This window comes from Pinus tabuliformis, chromosome 7 (assembly GCF_031772625.1).
Source record: "Pinus tabuliformis cultivar Carrire ecotype Pingquan chromosome 7, CPIR1, whole genome shotgun sequence".
Taxonomy (NCBI): domain Eukaryota; kingdom Viridiplantae; phylum Streptophyta; class Pinopsida; order Pinales; family Pinaceae; genus Pinus; species Pinus tabuliformis.
Window position 1 is genome coordinate 1,662,344,543 of NC_142293.1, and position 18,946 is coordinate 1,662,363,488.

Genomic DNA, 18,946 nt, shown 5'->3' on the forward strand with positions numbered 1-18,946 from the left:
TAATGGTTGATTTAGAGGTTTAGAGTTAGGATAAGAGATTAGTGAGTTAGAAGTGAAGAGGGTAATTTTTTTTTTTTAAGTTAGTAACTTGTCGATTAAATTAATAGATTAAAATTTAGTGGATTTTTAGTTAATCATAGTTAAATATATAATACCCACACTTAATTCTCAATTATGGTCAATGATGAGCCATGTTAAAAAATATAAGTATAATAAATCATAGTAAATTATGGTTAAATTGATTTGAATATGGGTTAGAGTCTCATATGATGTGGGTTAATCTATTAGTGGTTAGGTAAAACCAAATTTCTCCTCATATCAGTGTACATTTATGTTAGGGTGTAGTTGCTATGTATTCTATATCGCTGACAACATTTTTACACGCAGAAGTTGCTATTAGTGAAGGCAGAGCATATGTTGCAAAGAGCTCATGTTGATGTCCATTGATGAAATATTTATGTATTCTTGTTGCATGTAGTATATATGGCCTTGTATTTGTACTACTATAGTTAATAGTTTTTTATAGTCACTGATGTTAGTCTTGCTTTCTATGTTGGTGTTTTATAGCAAGGAAGTGATTATAAAGTGGATTTGTTGTAATTTAAGTCATAAAACTGTGGATAATATAAGTTAGGGATGCCTTAGTGTCTTTGAAATTTTTATTGTGTCCCACCTCTTTCTTGTTAGGTTGTGTATACTTGACACCTTCTCTTGTCACTGAGGAAATCTCTTTCATTTTGTTTTGTTAAATGTCTTATAGATGCCTAAGGGTATTTGTATTTATATCGTGGTTTCATTATCAATATTGCAAGGACTAGATTTGGAACCAATTTTACAAAGGCCCAAAACAAAAAAAACAATGTTAAATTATTTCCTTTCTAATCATGTATGTCATTCAGAGAATCATGTTGTAGAATATATCAAGTTCATGTAGCACCAACAACCCCAGCCAAACTCGTGGAGATGTAGCACCAACAATACCAACCAAATTCATGGAGTGTCTCACGGGACTAGCAATAAACCCAAAATAGTGTGGGCCAATATCTTGATGATTGGAATAAAGCCTTGTTACAGATCCATTTCGGCACATCAATCCCAAACATCCAAATCAGTGTTTTAGGTCTCATCAAACCCTAATTTCAGTTGCTTCATGCCCTAAACAAGCCACCCCTTTGAATGCCTCATTCCAAGACAGTTTCATGACTTGAAGGCATTCAGAAATAGCCTCTAGACGGACCAACGCAGGTAAGCCCTTGTAAAGGTGCATTGCAAAGCAGTTGAGTCCACTACTAGGGTGCTCTATTGAGCACTTAGGCTTCCTTTCACCTATGCTGGGCACGAATGAGCAAAATTCACATAGGGTTGGGGAATATTCTTATCTTTTGGATTCATCTAGAAGGTTCCCTCACTTATAAACTTCTATGAGCTTGAAAATGGATGAGGAATGAGTTAAAGTGCATCCTATCCTCTCATCTCTTCCTCCATGGAACTAATTCTAAGTATGGAAGGTCATTCAATGCCACCATTTATGACAAAACCTCTTTCATCTTCCTATAAATTGACCACTCATCTAAGTGATTAGGGGCTGGATTATGCTGATTTGTAAGGAGATAATGCTGCTATGAGATTTGGCTTTGAAGCAAGTATTGTAATGTTACAAATTTTTCATGCTTTTGATGTGATGTGGATGGGATCCAAGCTGAAGGAATGGCTTTGAATCAGACACCAATGGTTGTAATTTCTTCTTCTATCTAATAAAGTGTTTGAACCTTTCTCCCATATGTTGTATTGTTTCATAATGCTTATATGTGTGAATTGTATCTGATTCCTTTCACTTATATTTAATAGATTGTGTGCTTTGATCAATTCTTTGTTTTATATTTTTATTATAGGGTACTGCTCAAGTGTATTAAGTATGAGAAGGAGCGACATGATCAGTACAAGTGAGACGAGAGGAAAGCATAACTACAAGTAGGTCTTCTCATCTTCTCATATTATCTATTGCTTGTAGGAAAAGTCTAAAACACTTTAAATTGTTGTTCTAGATACAACTTCTTATCTATGGAATTAGTACTTATTCGTAGATACCAAATTCTCCAAAACAAATTGGCGACTCCACTGGGGAAAGATGATATTTCCTAGTAGCTTATCCACCTCCTAGGACATCCTTGCACATCTTATTTGTGTTCATAGATTGTAATTCAACTTCTTGCATTGAAAATTTGGTCAAAACTATGTCAAATTGCCTCTTGAAATGGCTTACTGTCACCAGCGCAGGCTTGTGAGGGACACAGTGCACTGCAGAGCACCCTTGGCTTAGGGACAGTGCTCTGAAGCACACTGTCTCCAACTCTGGGCTGCACTGATCCTCCTAGGGTAAGTTCCCCACCTTTGGAAAGTGTTTTTGCCAGCTTTTCTCTACTTGTTTGTTTGTTGATTGAACAATGAATGTTATGTCTCAGAAAATAAGTTTTTATCTCCTGGTCTAGCCCAACTTTGATTGGATTGACTAATGTTTCTTGATGTTTTCTTTGTCATTATCGATCGATAGTCAAAGTTAGAATATAGTTGATTAATCTTCATTCGAAATAAAGTGTCGTAAAGTCTTCTCTTCCTTCGAATTAGAACTGTCGTAAAAGTCTTCATTCTTATGAAAGATTGATTGATTGTATGTGCATATTTCCTTTTGTTCATATTCACATTAAGGAAATAAAAAAGAAATACATGCATGTTGCATTGAAAAAGTTTGTGTGATGATAGGAATAGTGTAGATAAATTGCATTAGATTGTGCTCTTTGCTCTTTGATCGAAATAAATCTGATTGCTCTATCCCTAAGTAGCTAGGATTTTCATCATTAAATTGAATGGAAAGAATGCTTATCATGATAGTTGCATTCCTAGGAATTTTAGAATACATCACGTGGTGAACTTGAAAGGCAAATTCCTAAGCAAGATCAACTTAAAATTAACATCAATTTACCTAATGGAGCATTGTCATTAACAAGAACATTTAGTGGTTCTAGGCTAGAGACGTGTTCCGACATTGTAAAACAAACTAGTTGTCGCTAACTTGTCTGTAATACATCCTGAATGTGATACCTCATTCTATGTACGTGAGTATATCACAACTCGTCAATGTATGTTTGAGTATATAGGGTGGTATTACAGTACGTAAAGTATATGGGAATGCTCTCACTGTGCGGTTTTGCATTAGACAATGCTTATACAGACTGGGCCTCCACATACCTTTGGGTATATATGGGAGGACAACTCTAGGTTGCTATCCATCCTTAAGTAACCGAGTCGGCCACCTTGTACACTATGATACACTGAACACAGCATTTGGGGAGATTGCCTACTCGTACTTCTTGGTTTGCCAGGAGGTATTCTATAGTTCACAGTTGCTTGGTAAACCTTTTGCCTAGTTTACTCCTTTTTGTTTATTTCTTTTTTGATAATAAAATTGATCAGTAATCACGGAGGAACATCAACCCTTAACCCATTGTTCATGGAGAACAGTGAGAAACTTGCATTTGCCACCCAAAGCCACAACTATTCGATCAAAGTGGTCTCATTTAGCTTAGTCAAGTACATCAAAAAATCCTAGTTCTTCATCTGAATTACTTGAATCATCTATTTCGGTAAGTACTAAGACTCCAGTTATTCCAACCATTTTTGGTACATCCGTTTCTGAAGGAGAAGTTTCACAATTAGCTGAGGAGTTTAGCATTGATCCTAGTGTAATAGTAACCGAATTTGTTCAACAACAAGTTGATCCTCAACTTGAAGTTGCTCAACAAGAAATTACTTCTAAACTTGAATCAGTTCAACCAGAAGTTAATCCAAAAACTATCACAGTTCAAACAAAAGTTACATCTGAACTTGAATTTGTTTAGGAACCTCTTTCTGAAACTATTGTTCATTTACTCGAACATCTGGAATTCGAATTTGAACATTCAGAATTTGTTACTTTACCAGAAGACAATCAACCAGTTCCCTTCAAACATCAGTAACTCCTAAAACTTCAACTTTATCAACACCATAAATCTTTTACGAACCAGACAGTGAAGTTCTTCCACCAAGTTTAATTGATATAGAGGAAGAATTGGAAGAAGATTCTACACCTGGAACCCCATTCCAATTTGGAGTTGGGCTTTATATTTATCCTCATACTCCTCATTTTACTGCTCTGTTTGTTCCTGCTTATTTTCAAGTACCCGTCGATTCTTTCGGACAAATTTTGGGTCAGTTAACTATGGCTGAACAACCGTAAACATCCTAGTCTTTATCATCTAATGCAGTTGCAGCAAAATCTTCTATTGCAACTTCTTCAATGTTTTCTACCACACCTGAGTCACACCTATATGGTGAATCGTCCGTCCAGTTTGGTTACCAATATTTATCTGGAACCCACTCGGAGGTTGCTTCTACACCATGGTCATCACCCATGTCCTCAACCGGAATTTTACCTGGTTATTCTTTTACAGGAACTCAACAGTTTGATCCTACATATCAATATCAAGCTGGGAAATCTGGTCAACAAACACCTATGTATCCATTAAATACTAGATTGCCACCATATGAAGAGCAATATCCTTATTCACCTTATCCTTCCTATCCCGGAGGACCTTCATATGGTAATATCCCGCAATATTCAGGTCAACCTAGAATTTGAGTTTGTCAATGGCAACCAACAATTCTAGTTCAACCAAGGCTTGTGTATCCAACACAACCAATGCAAACTATGTCAGCTATTCCTACTACACCTGTTGTTACTACTGTACCACAGTCATAAGTTCAAATTGTTGTATCTCAACTGGTACAAACTAGTCCTTCTACCTCACAACCACAAGTTTTGGGTCAAGAAGCTCAAGTTTCTCAGGTTGTTGTACAACAACCACTTGTTTCCGGGGTTCAACAACAACCTCAGGTTAGTATACCCTTATCTGGACTGACCCAAGCTTACACTGGTATAGTTTATTCACAACCTGGCCAACCTTTCATTGCTAGGCAACAACAACCATTAAATCAACAATAGTTGTACAAAAAACAACAACAGTTGATTCAACAACTGTGGCAACCTCAATTTCAACAACCCCAATTCCAGGAATTCCAACCCCAATTTGGACTTGCTCAACAGGCTCAACCTGGGTTTGGACAATATCAAGCTTACCAAGGTCTTGGTCAACAAGGCTTTGTAGGTTATGGGCAACCACAAATTCAACCTGGTTATCAACAACCACCTTATGCCAGATTTGTTCAACAACAACCTTACCAAGGTTACCAAATGCAGATGCCCTATGTTGGTATGCAAAGAAATATTACTCAGGAAATTCCATCATATCCTAGGTAAGCTCAACCTGACCTGAATTGATAGTTTCCATTTGTAGCAAATTTAGAATTACCAGATTTAAATTGGCTCACTAATGATCCAATCTTATATGCACCTTGGTGGCCAATAATTCCGCATAAGTTACCTTTTGACATTTCGAAATTCAATGGAAGTCATGGAGAAGACCCATTAAATCATGTCATGACCTTTAATTTGTGGTGTTCATCAAACTCCTTAAATGATGATTTGGTTAGACTCTGTCTTTTCCAAAGAACACTTACTGGTCCGACTGCTAAATGGTACATTGAGTTACCAAGAGCTTCTTTTCACAAATTTATGACTTTAGCCACCACATTTCTGACCCATTTCCAGTTACATATGAGATACGAGATTGGAACGAAACTCCTAACCAAATTTAAACAGACTACTGCTACCGATATATCAGATCATATTCATGAGTGGCGCCGTTGTCGTCGAATGGTTAAGACATATGTTCCCGATCAACTTTTAACTGAGTGGTTCATAAAATCCTTGTTGTCATCAATCACTGAGGATGTGGAAAAAGGTGGAGTCATCATAAAAGAGCAAGTAATTGCTCGTGCCCAATAATTGGATTTGATTTACACACAATCTGGCACGCTCTACGACAAAATTCCCAATGCACCCCGATCATCTTTCACTGTTCATCCTCCTCCACAATCGAGTAAGGAATCTCATGCCGGTGATGGTGTGATTGGTTCTTCGAGCACACAAATGGCAAAAAGACCGTCTGCTCAAACTCTTGCCATTACCAATAAAACTAACAATGCAACAGAAAACACTCTTGCTTCCGAAGTTAATGTTGTTTCATCTAACAAAGAAAAAAATCAAAAGCAACAAGGAGGCAAGAAAAAGGGGAAAAACAAGAACAAACAAGATAATTCCCCTCAAGAGAAATCATTTGATTCCTCTACTTTGGCAAGGAAACCTTGTTATCCGTGTCTAATATGCAATGACGAGAATTTTACAATAGATTGTCCACACCGCTTAGAGGTCTCTAAACTTTTAAAGACTTCAAACACATCTTTAGTGTTGACTGATCCGTTTCCAAAACTGGAGATACATTTGGTTGCAATAGGCCATGCTTCCACATCCCAAGTACTCATGTTATCCATCACAAAGCCAAAAAATGAAGTTTTGGTATCAATGAGAAATAAAGATTATGGAAATCCACCATCATTGTTGAATAATCAGGTCACTGATTAACCTAATCCTTCGACTTTGACTACATCTGAAAATATTCCACCTAGTGTACCAGAATTAACAATAAAACCACCAAAGGGAGTTGTGCATAAATTGACATTTAACCCTCGGGCTCGAGGAGCTCAAAAATAAAACATAGTGGAAGACCTTGCTCAATCACCTTTTGCTATGTCGACACTCGAGGTGTTACAAAATTTTCCCTCTTAGAAGCAGGCTTTATTGTCAGCAATGGTAGAATAGACCCTACAGATTCGAATCTTGTGGTTTTTAACCATGCGAGATATACACCATAGTCACCGGCACAGTTATCTTTCCTAATTCAAGTAAAAACTCTCAATAAGAATGTTAATTGAACTATTATTGATGAGGGGGCATCTACTTGCATTATATCCATGAGCTACTGAAAAACACTTGGTTCACCGCCATTGTCACAATCACCAACCATGTTAAAAGCTTTTGATGGATGAACCTATACTTCTTGTGGGATTTTGAGTAACCTACAAATCGAACTATGGGGAAAAACAATTACTATTGAAGTTGAGGTAGTTGACGGACCCCTTGATTACAACATTTTACTGGGAAGGCCATGGGTATATGCTATGGCTGCTGTGGTTTCCATGTACTTTCGTACTATTGCATTCCCTCATATAGGTGGAATCACAGTCATCGATCAGCTTGCCTTCTTTGCAAATAGTTCACATGCTACAAGAATCATTCCGTTGGTACACAAACCCCCACTGTCACTTCAAAGTGTTGGAGTAGGTCTCTTTAAAGATCCTTCCCTAATGGGTACTTTTATGCTACCATCACCATCTGATTTGGTGGAAGTGGCAAGAGTAGGGTCTTGCAACATGATTTCCTCCACCTCATATGATTTAAGGAGGATTACCAACAAGTTGGAATTTGATAGTAATATTGAGGTAATTCCGCCAAGCCCCATTGAACTAGCATAGCAATCAATTTTTCAGGCTTGTGCAGAAAAGCCAAATCCGCATTCACCAATTGTATGGGTAGACCGTTCATTAGAATATGGTACTTTTTTGGATCCTTTCTCTTGTATACATTTTATGGATGAAGGAATCATCCAATCAATGATGATAGGAGAAGAACCTTGGGAAGATTATCATCATCGTTCCCATCTTCCAGATGACATTGAAGATTATTCAAATGAACTAAACCACCCTTCAGTTGTTGATTTCTTTTCGAATTCAGTTTTCATAGACACAGTAGAATCTGAGTGAAACCTGTCAAATATTGAAGAAACGATTTCTATTAATATTTTGACCAAGGCTAATGTTGTAGAGAACATTCATGTCAGTATATCTTGTTCTCCATCAGAACTCGATAGTTACCATACTCTTTTTCATGAATTTAGAGATATATTTGCATGGTATTATGAGTAGATGTAGGGCATTGACTCTAGTTTGTTGAACACGAAATCAAAATGTACCCTAATGTCAAGCTATTTTGACAGCAACTTTGACCTTTTCATCCAAAGAAAGCCACTGCAATTAAGGTAGAAGTTGAAAAACTTTTGCGGGCTGGTTTCATTTACCCTGTACCTCTTACTGACTGGGTTTCCAACCTTGTTCCTGTCATGAAGAAACAAGGGACAATTCGAGTGTGTGTCAATTATAGCGATGTAAATCATGCAAGTCCAAAGGACAATTATCCTACTCTTTTTATCGACCAGATTATTGACAAATGTGCCGGATGCAAAATATTCTCATTTATGGATGGATTTTTCGGCTACAATCAAATCAATATCCGCCCACAGGACCAATCGAAAACTGCTTTTATTTGTCCATGGGGCACATTTGCCTATAGAAAACTCCCTTTCGGTTTAAATAATGCAGGGGCCACATTTCAGAGGGCAATGAAATATGCCTTCCATGACATCAAGCACATTGTTCAACCTTACCTTGACGATTTACCTGCTCATTCATGAAAGTAGAATGATCACTCGCAACATCTGAGAGAAATATTTTTACGGTGCTGACACTCTAAGACACGACTCAATCCAGACAAATGTGTGTTTTGTGTTGGTTCTGGTCGATTGCTTAGATTTGTAGTGTCTAGAGAAGGGATTCGACTCAATCCATTAAAGGTTCAGGCAATGTTGGATTTGCCTCCACTTCAAATATTTTATAGTTACAGAGACTCCAAGGGAAAGCATACTTTCTGAGGAGGTTCATTCCTAATTATGTTGAGATGGCTAAAGGTTTTACACGTCTTTTGAAAAAGGAGATACCCTTCCATTGGGATCAAGTTGCGCAAGCTTCCTTTAATGCTCTTAAATATACCTTGTTTAGAGCTTCATTAATGTATTCTCCAAATTATCAAAACGATTATTACCTATATCTTGCCGTTGCAGATATAACCATTGGCATGGTTTTAGTCGAGGAAGAAAATGGGATTGAACATCTGATTTATTGTTTGAGCCGTAATCTCAATGATACAGAAAGTAAGTACTCTTATGTCGAAAAACTAGCTTTAGCAGCTATGCAAGCTATTCAAAGATTTCACCATTACATCCTGTTACGGAAAACAACTATCATTCCAGATTACAACCCTATGACATACATTTTGTCATGTCAATTTCTAAGGGGAAAATACTCAAAATGGATAGTTATTTTACAGGAATTTGATTTGGAATTCATCAAGTCCAAATCAAAGAAATCTCTAGTTTTTGCAGAGTTACTTTGCGACCTTCCCTCGACCTCCATTGATTCAACATCTGAACCATCAATTTTGGATGAGTCTCTATTTCTGATATCGTCATCTGACGCATGGTATGGAGATATACTGATCTATCTCCAGACCCAAACTTTCTGGCCTGATACCTCTCACTCGCAACAACAACATATTCGATACCAAGCCAAAGATTATCTGATCATTGGTGACACTCTTTACTGTTATGGTATCAATATGGTTTTACGGAGGTGCCTCACACATGAGGAAGCCAAGAAAGCATTGAATGATTTCCATTCAGGTGCCTGTGGTGGAAACATGTCTCGGTATGCAACCACGCAAAGAATTCTCCGTGCTGGTTACTTCTGGCCAACTATATTCAAAGATTGTATTATTTCCATCAGAAGTTGCCACACATGCCAGATATATGACTGAAAAACCAGATTACCACCTACACCAATGCATCCAGTCATTGTTGTTGTCCCATTCGCCAAATGCGGCATTGACATTATGACACGTAACCCCACCTTTGGACGAGGGGCATGGGTATATTATAGTTGTTTTTGACTATTTTATTAAATGGGCTGAGGTGATGCCAACATTGAACAACAGTGGAGAAACGACTGCTCTTTTCTCTTTTAACCATGTGGTTGCCCAATTTGGTGTACCACAAGCCATAGTTACAGATCATGGGTTGCATTTTCGCAATCACATGATGGCTGAGTTGACTGCTAAGTTAGGACTGTCACATGATAGTTTCAGCCCTTATTATCTGCAGGTGAATGGACAAGTTGAGGCCATCAACAAAGTCATGAAGTGGATGTTGCAGAGAATGATATGGGTTCATAAGCGAAACTGGCACTTAATCCTGTATTTTTCCTTGTGGGCATATCGAACCTCGGTGAGAAATGCAACTAGATTCACACCCTTTCAGTTGGTGTATGGTTTGGAAGCAATCTTACCGATACAATGCGAAATTTCATTGCTCAAACTTGTGATTAACCTGTTACTCGACACTTCTGAAGAAGAAGCATGTTTCTTGGAATTAATCCATCTGGATGAAACTCGTCTTGATGCCGCATTGTCTAAAGAAGCGCATAAGAAATGTATTTAAGGCACAATATGATAAAATGTCAGGCCTCGTATCTTTCAGAAGGAGACCTGGTCTTTATTTACGATCAGGAAGCTGATAAACTTGGAGCAGGGAAACTTGAACAAATGTGGATGGGTCCTTATATTGTCAAGCTTGTTCTAGAAAAAGGTGCCTATGAGTTAGTATATTATGATGGCATTCCATTGTTACGACCTTGAAATGGGCTGTACCTCAAACATTACTATGGTTGATTAAGTGTAGTAAAACTCACTGTATATATGCTTTCATTGCATATGTGTGTGTGTATCTTTTATAGATTTTATCTGGTTAGTAATCCGCTTTGCATTTGTTGCAGATGTTGGAGTCTTTAGAACCTTTTGTTGGTTATGCCGATGGTGCTAATCGTAGTACACAGAAATTGTACTCTGCAGCATGAGCTATTTTCGCTCCAAGTGGCGAGTTAGTGAGTTTCCAATGGATTTGTATCGGTCGATCTACGGACAACATCGCTGAGTATATCGTGTTGATTAAACTACTCTATGACACCATTTCACTTGGCCTTTGCTGGATCATCATTAGGCTAGACTCATAACTCACTGTACTACAACTAACAAACATTTATACTCTCCGGAATCCAACAATTTTTTATATGTTCCTTAGAGTTCGTAGTTTGGAAAGACGTTTTGAACACATTCAATATCAGTATATTTCTAGAAATCTTAACACATTAACTAATTCTCTAGCGAATTATGTGCTAAATAGACATTTGTGACACATGTAAAATTAATATTTTCAATTCACATCATCAATTGAATAGGATTGCATATAACCATTGAAAACTCTGAAAGTAAAATAGATAGGTGTTTTAAAAGTTTTTAAAAAATTTGTGTCCAAGACACGTTTGGTCATCTGACCCAAAAACTCAAATTGCATGCAAAATATCCTAATTAGATCTAGTGGTGCTCATGGTAACAGGTCACAGCCTGTGTTATCATGCGTAAAAGCCTCGACTAGCAGCTAGGAACACCAATAGTGTGGCGTTGCAGCCTCATAGGTAACTCCTAAATTTGTACATCTGGAATACCAAGGGTTAACCCCTCTATGTGATCTTGCAACTCTGCTAAGGTCTCAGCCAAATCCAAGTCCTGGAAAACTGCTCTCCTAATGTTTCTCTACGTTGGCCCACCTACAACCTATTGGTGTCCCATAGGTCAAATAGTACCCACATCTGCATGCATAAGAGTAATTACGCCGTAAAGCGTTCCCTCTGAGATGAACTTTCCTCTGGTCTGTGCTGTCATCGTTATCGTCCGTCTGATTTGATGTTAGACGATTCGAATAATGGCTACCGTTGGATCAAACTACCCAGCGCTTGCCATACTCAAGGCACCATTGTTTCTCTCTCATCTTCGGCAACTGCAGAAACATGTCAGAGATCGAGGTGAAGGTGTCAGAGATCGAGGTGAAGGTGGAGCGTTATGGCCGTTGAAGGAAATAAAGATTGAATTTCAACCAGCGGATTGAGTGGGCAGTGTAACGGAACCAGCACAAACTTTAAATCATTGGTTGAGACCTTACATGATTCAAAGCGTCAAAGGTCCTTACATGATCCTGCTACTGATTCTTGGCTGGAGATGCCAAACGGTATGGGAGATGGTTGGCCTGCAAGGCAGGCAGGGACAAAATTAAGCGTTGTGGTGGATGGTAACTTGTATGCGTTGGATCCTTCTAGTTCATTATACAGCGGTAAGATTAAAATGTATGATCCCCAGGAAGATACAGGAAAATAAGTATGTTTCTGTCAATTTTTCCATGATTTCCAACGCCCTTGCTCAGAACTGCTAACATCCTGGAGGAGCCTATTGAATCCAATACCATGTTGAAAAGTGGATAAACTAAGAATTAAACATAGTACTTGCTCTTACTCTATCACTGACTTATATGCCCCTTTCATCATTTCTTTTAACAATTCATCTAATTTAAAGGTGTGGATAGCTAGCGTCCTGTAACACTGAAAGTACAATATTACGCTATAGTTTCATTGAGGAGCTTCCTATTTTTCTAAAAACTGGTGTGGATAGTTAGCTTTCTGTTACACACAAAGCATAATATTAGGCTATGCTTATACAGAGGGGCTTCGTATTATTCTGAAAAGTGTCTTCTGAGAAAGATTTCGGAGTAGCAAGGCTGCAAAAGACATTACTTTGGCGATATGAAGAAGCAGAAAACCGCACAAGGCCAGCAAAATTCGACGACCGGAATAAGAGAAAAGACAGTGAGATTATCAGAATCTCCGAAGTAGGAGGAGATTAGAATTTTCATGAGATATAAATTCCATTACTCATGAAAGGCTCGGCTATTTGCTTCCATGAGACTGCCTTCTCCAAACAAGATTTAGAACTTAGGCCCCCTCAACGGAACCATTAGTTTAGGACATATGTAGTGATATGTGCATATTTCATAACCAGTTAGAAGCATGGTGTTTAGCACTCTCCTTACAGTACATTTTATATTTGGGTGAGAAGCTATGAAATCTATACTTATTTTTCTTTAATGGAAATCTTACATTCTGGTGATTTTAGATCAAATTCACACTGTATAACAGCTGTCTTTCCTCTCATGTAATGTTTGTTGCAATTAATCTGAATATCTTTTGTAGTTCTGATACAAGGCAGAGATCCTTACATATTGATGTTTGATTGTAATTTCAGTCAAATCATACCATTGCCCCAATTCGAGATGTATTTGGACTCATAAAAGGTTCGGAGGAGCCTAACAGGTATGGATCACCTTCTGGGACTTTAACTTCATGAGTGTATCAATGCATGTCCATTCATGGAGCGTATTTTAACGCTGAAACAATGGTTAATATCATCTAACTCCTGTTGCAAGTCTTCACTAAATATATTACAGCTTGAAATACTGTAGCTATTGATATAAGAAAAAGATATCTTTGGTGATAAGCAGGTATGTTTTGCTGGGTAACCACCGCGATGCATGGACTTTTGGTGCCTGTGACCCGAATAGCGGAACTGCAACCCTTCTGGAAGTCTGAATCATTGCTAGCTTAATCCCCCTTTTTTTCTAACCTATTTCTATTCGTAAAGATATCCAAGTTAACCACTCTCTGTCTTGTTCAGATATCTCAGAGACTAGGGAAGTTGCTAAAACAGGGTTGGCAGCCAAAGAGAAGTATACTATTGTGTAACTGGATGCAGAGGAATACGCATTGGTAAGAACTTGTATTTACTTTATGAAGAGTGGAGGAATATGATGTTCTGGCAATCGGTATTTCATCCCAATTATGTTCTGGGGCTCTGTTTTTGACGGTTATCTGATCCATGAATAAATATGGTAGTTTAGATTAAGATAGAGGAGGTATGTGTCAAGGATATCCATTTGGGATTCCAAAAATATAATTATAGCTACTCATTGTACCAAGAGAAGAGTCTATATCGATGGGTAAGTTTAACTAGTCTCTAGTAATAGTAATATTACTACTACTAAATATTTGTTTAATTATGGATTAGCTGTAGGTGTCCTGTTCCCTTTACTCTTTTAAATTCCCCACAAAGTTCACTTTGAAATATATATATATATATATATATATATATATATATATATATATATATATATATATATATATATATATATATATATATATCCAGATTAATCCAAAAAAGTTCTGAAAATTTTACTACTTTTCTGAGATATATGCTATTTATCAACCAATAAAAATTGCAGATTGGATCCACGGAATGGGTGGAGCAGAACTATGATTTACTGTTCTCATCAGCCGTGGCATATCTCAATGTTGATGAGGCTGTCAAGGGCCCGGGGTTTAAACTTCAATCAACACCCCAACTTGACGATTTTATTCAGGATATAGCTAAAGAGGTCAGTTGGATATTTTATTCAAGTGGGTCTATTCTACTTTCCACTGTCAGTAAAATACTGATCGTTATACTTTGAATTGATTATTATACTCTGATTTGCAAAGGTGGAAGATCCAGACAATCCTGGAAAGACAATCTATGAATCATGGGCTTCTTCCAGCCAAGATTCCCGTCCTCCTGTAAGTGTTCATGTTTTGTTTCATTACCTTATCCTTCAATTAATGATATGATAAGTAAGATTACATCTCACTGGTTTTAAATTAATATGATTAATCTGATTCTGATTAATCTTGGCTTCTTCCAGCCAAGATTCCCATCCTTCTGTAAGTCCTCATGTTTTGTTTCATGACTTTATGCTTCAATTAATGATAAGGATAAGTAAGATTACATCTCATTGGTTTTAAATCAATATGATTAATCTGATTCCCTATCAGAAGGAAATTTGGCAAATATTAAGTACCACACAGTAAGTCAATGATTAGTTTTGGTTTACTCTCTTTTCATCTGGTCAAATTGAATATCACATTATTCTCATCGGATTTGACTGCATGGTGCTTAATATTTGCCCATAAAAATCGGCTATTGCTGTAAATTGCCAATAAAAATTGGGTATTGCTGTAAAGAGCTTACTAAATTTCCATCTCAGATTAAAAGGTTAGGTGGAGGGGGATCCGATTATGCCCCATTTGTGCAGCATGCCGGAATTCCAGGCACTGACTTCACCTTTGGAGAAGGTAAAGAAATCACAGTCATAGAATACAGGAAATTGAAATTAAATACAAATAGAGAGATCAACAAGTTATTGTACTTATTTCTACAATGTATTGATGATAGACTTTCCGGCATATCATTCTCTGTATGATGATTACATGTGGATGGCAAAATATGGCAACCCGCATTTTCATAGGCATGTTGCACGTAAGTACATTGTCAACGTTCCATACATTGCCCTCTGGCAAGGAATATCAGCCATGCACAAGTTGTGTGGATCCAAAGGCTTACAGGTTGCAGTAACATACATCCCACAGCACAACCTGTAAAGTCTTAGTATCTGTGCAATTTGTTCATGGCAGACATCCCTGGCCCCTTTGAAGATGGTCGGAGAGTTAAATTTAATGATTATAATCAAACATTTGATTTTCTACCTATTGTCCAGTGGGAGCAATGTGGGGTCTAACAACGCTCAAGCTAGCGGATGCAAAGGTTCTCCCTTTCAACTATACAACGTATGCCGACAATCTGCAGGTAGGAAAGATGTTGGATTAGTTTAAATGAAGACTTTGTCTTTTTTATAAACAAATATATTAAAAAACCAGCAAAAATTCATGTTAAGTTTTTCATTTTAAATAAATAAAATCTAAACCTAACATAAATTCATCTGCTGTTCTGAACATAAATGGCAGCAAAGTGTTTGTTAACTCTTTTCTAATTGATAGTAGGAAGTTTTGTTCAGTCTAATTCTAATTGATACCATATGCTATAAATCAACTGCTTATACTTGGCAAATTAGTATCAGAAGATGCAAATTTTGAAAATCCATTGAAAATTCTTTGACATATTTGGCCTGTAATTCGGACAGTTGTATGTGGATACATTAGAATCACAGTTAAGCTCTGCCGATGCACCTTGCTTTGTGTCTACAAATCCATTGCATAAGTCCATTGCTGAGCTCAGAAAAGCTGCGTTGCAGATTAAGAAAAAAGCACAGGTTTGGTTTCTTCTTCAAAACCCCTGCAAGAGATATAAAGGCCTTTAAATTTTTGGATGGTAATTGATTAGGTACAACTTTATAATGCTCTAAATTCAGGAACTGGAGGCTCTTGAGGATGAAAGTGCAGAGCTGAGGAGCTTGAATGACCATCTTGTAATGGCAGAGCGTGCATTTACAGACGCAGATGGGCTGCCTGGTTCGCCTTGGTATAAGCACTTGGTAAAGGACATATGTTCAAAATATATGATTGCTGTGTTTGTGATGTTTCTTAAATGCAAGGTTATTAAAACAGAGTTGCACATATGTTTGGCTCGCATGCAGGTATATGGGCCGTCTAAAATCAACAAGTATGGGACAACAGCGTTTCCTGGTATAAGTGACTTGCTTGCGCTTGTAGCAGGTGATGAGGCCAATCATAGTGGTGATGGGTGGGCTGGTGTACAGCACCAAATATGGAGGGTGTCAAGAGCAATCAGCCATGTAGCTCTGGTCATTCATGGGGAGCTCAGTTGATTTGGTCATTTTCAAGCTGTTATGAGTTGAGTCTCTATTCAAAGTGTTCCCAGGGGGGTAAACAAAGGCAATGGCACATGAGATGCCATAAGGCCAGTGGGATTGATACCATAAGGCCCATCATCATGTTAGCTTAGGAACTGAGAGTAAAACTACGTATCTCTGGTTTTCGATAAATCATCAGGTTAGATGGGGCACTGGGGCAAACAAGATCAGAGTAAAACTATGTCTCTAGTTTTCCTTATGTATGGTTTAGTACGTCATAAACAAGAAAGCTATTAAAATTGTAATCAGCATATTATAAGGTTACAATAATTAGAATCAAGCTAACGATCTTGTGTTGTCATTTTGTAATATCCCAGCATTATCATCATAAATATATTGCCTTGTTTTCCCCGACAACCAACAATCAGAATATTAATTTATGATGGAGAGAGATTTTTACATATGCAAAACAATTATTATGGTTGCAAGTGACTTGCTTAAATTATTTCTCACAAAAAGGATCCGCTACTACCTAACATTTTTACGCCGTAAGGCGTTTCCCTCTGAAATCAACTCCCCCAATTGCCACCATGTCCTTGTTTGAGCCATCAGATTAGATGTTAGACGATTGAAACGTTCCAGACCGTTGGATGTAGTTTAGGTTAGTTTTTTATATTTTTTCGGCACAGTTTTTCTCGCTGCTTCAAATCGCCGCACAGTTTTTCTCGCTGCTTCAAATCTCCCTGAGCAGGCAGCGTCTCTGGGCATCCGACTCTAGGAGCTTGGAGCTTGATGAGCTTTTATCTCCAGTGAGGGTTTTGCAGGCAAAGTTCTCAATGGATCTTCAGGGCTTCAAATTTCCTCCATCGGAAGAGAAATCTTGCATTGATCAGAAGAAATTTCCCACGTTTTATGAAGGAAAATCCCCTTACAGACAGAGGACAGACTGGATTATGAACGAAAATGCCAGATTCAGATCCTCCAACTGTGGGGAGAATGACTTCATTTGTTTTTCATTCCACCCGCGAAGTTTGCTCTGATGCGGCCATTTTCCGCAGTGCTGTTTCAGTAGTCGGTAACTCTGTTTGGGTCCTGTTTGATGGTCTGGCGGTGGATCAGAAATGTTTACAAGTAAAAAGCTTTAGTTTTATCTTTCAGCTGGTTCTCCGCTCTTATTTCTTTGTTCTTCGTGACTGTAGGCATTCAAGCCCTATCATAAACCCTAATCAGTTTTCCTGTATTTGAAATGCAACGCAAGATGTTGGGACCCCGAGCTGGCTCAACCTGCTTGGTAGGGCGACGTGTCTACAGTGGCGGAGTTTCCTTACGGGTAAGAACTTGCCATAGTTTGAGGGGAAATTTAAAGCGTGGCTCCAATGCGACCCAATGGTGGAGCTTTTGCCAGAGTTTCCTCATCTCCAACTGTGGAGAGAATGACTTCATTTGTTTTGCATTCCACCCGCGAAGGTTGCTCTGATGCGGCCATTTTCGCAGTGCTGTTTCGGTGGTCGGTAACTCTGTTTGGGTCCCGTTTGATGGTCTGTCGGTGGATCAGAAATGTTTACAGGTAAAAAGCTTTGGTTTTATCTTTCAGCTGGTTCTCTGCTCTTATTTCCTTGTTCTGCTCTTATTTCCTTGTTCTTCGTGACTGTAGGCGTTCAAGCCCTATCAGATACCCTAATCAGTTTTCTTGTATTTGAAATGCAACGTAGGACGTTGGGACTCGGAGCTGGCTCAACCTGCTTGGTAGGGCGACGTGTCTACAGTGGCGGAGTTTCCAGTTATGGGTAAGAACTTGCCCTGGTTGGAGGGGAAACTTAAAGCCTGGCTATGGCTCTCTGCATCTATGGGATGCCTGTTTTGTAGCCAAAAAGCTCAATTTAGAAGAGGGTTAGAGCTTTTAATGGGTTTTTTCCCAAATGTAAATAAATTTTGCTATGACGATGTGATTATCATTTCAGATATTACCCAGAGCTTATTCTGCTCTGAAATTATGTAGTTTCCTGTTATTCTCTTTTGTGACGATGAAGGTTTATAGAGTTGTGCCAGTTAATTATTTTGCGGTTTGATATGGCTACCATGGCCAGCAGTCGACGGCACCATTTGCTTAAATTTGTTTTTGAATCTTTGCTAAATATGTATACCCAGTTCGGGGTTTGCGTCTTCGGTTATATCTTCAGAAAATAATGTGATGTATACTCAATTCCTTGCTTACTCGTGTTTGCCCGTATGTTATATCGTTTACATATTTCAAGGAGTTGTCTATGTTATAAAGAGTTATAAATCTTCGATTTGGATATGTGGTATCGACCAACCTGATCTCCGTTTAATAATTGCAGCTTGTTTACCAGTTACATACGTTTAACATTACCTACTGTATGTTCTTTTCCTTTTTAATTGTGGGGTCTGCTACCCAGTGTCATTATAGCCTGGCCTCCTCAGTTTCCAAGTTTCTTCCGGGAGCTTATGATCCACTCCCAACC

The 18,946-nt window shown here is 38.1% G+C and overlaps 1 pseudogene across 1 annotated transcript in view; it reads left to right on the top strand.

Annotated features, from left to right (window-relative positions):
• Positions 1-16,808, top strand: part of LOC149254835 (putative glutamate carboxypeptidase LAMP1) — a 44,997-nt pseudogene extending 28,189 nt beyond the window's left edge. Inside the window, exons 3-13 of the transcript XR_016265491.1 lie at positions 13,070-13,137; positions 13,326-13,407; positions 13,499-13,590; positions 14,103-14,255; positions 14,359-14,433; positions 14,901-14,988; positions 15,089-15,172; positions 15,411-15,499; positions 15,834-15,962; positions 16,062-16,184; positions 16,287-16,808. The product of XR_016265491.1 is annotated as a putative glutamate carboxypeptidase LAMP1 (transcript). The remainder of the gene's footprint in view (positions 1-13,069; positions 13,138-13,325; positions 13,408-13,498; positions 13,591-14,102; positions 14,256-14,358; positions 14,434-14,900; positions 14,989-15,088; positions 15,173-15,410; positions 15,500-15,833; positions 15,963-16,061; positions 16,185-16,286) is intronic.
• The last annotated feature ends 2,138 nt before the right edge of the window (positions 16,809-18,946 follow it).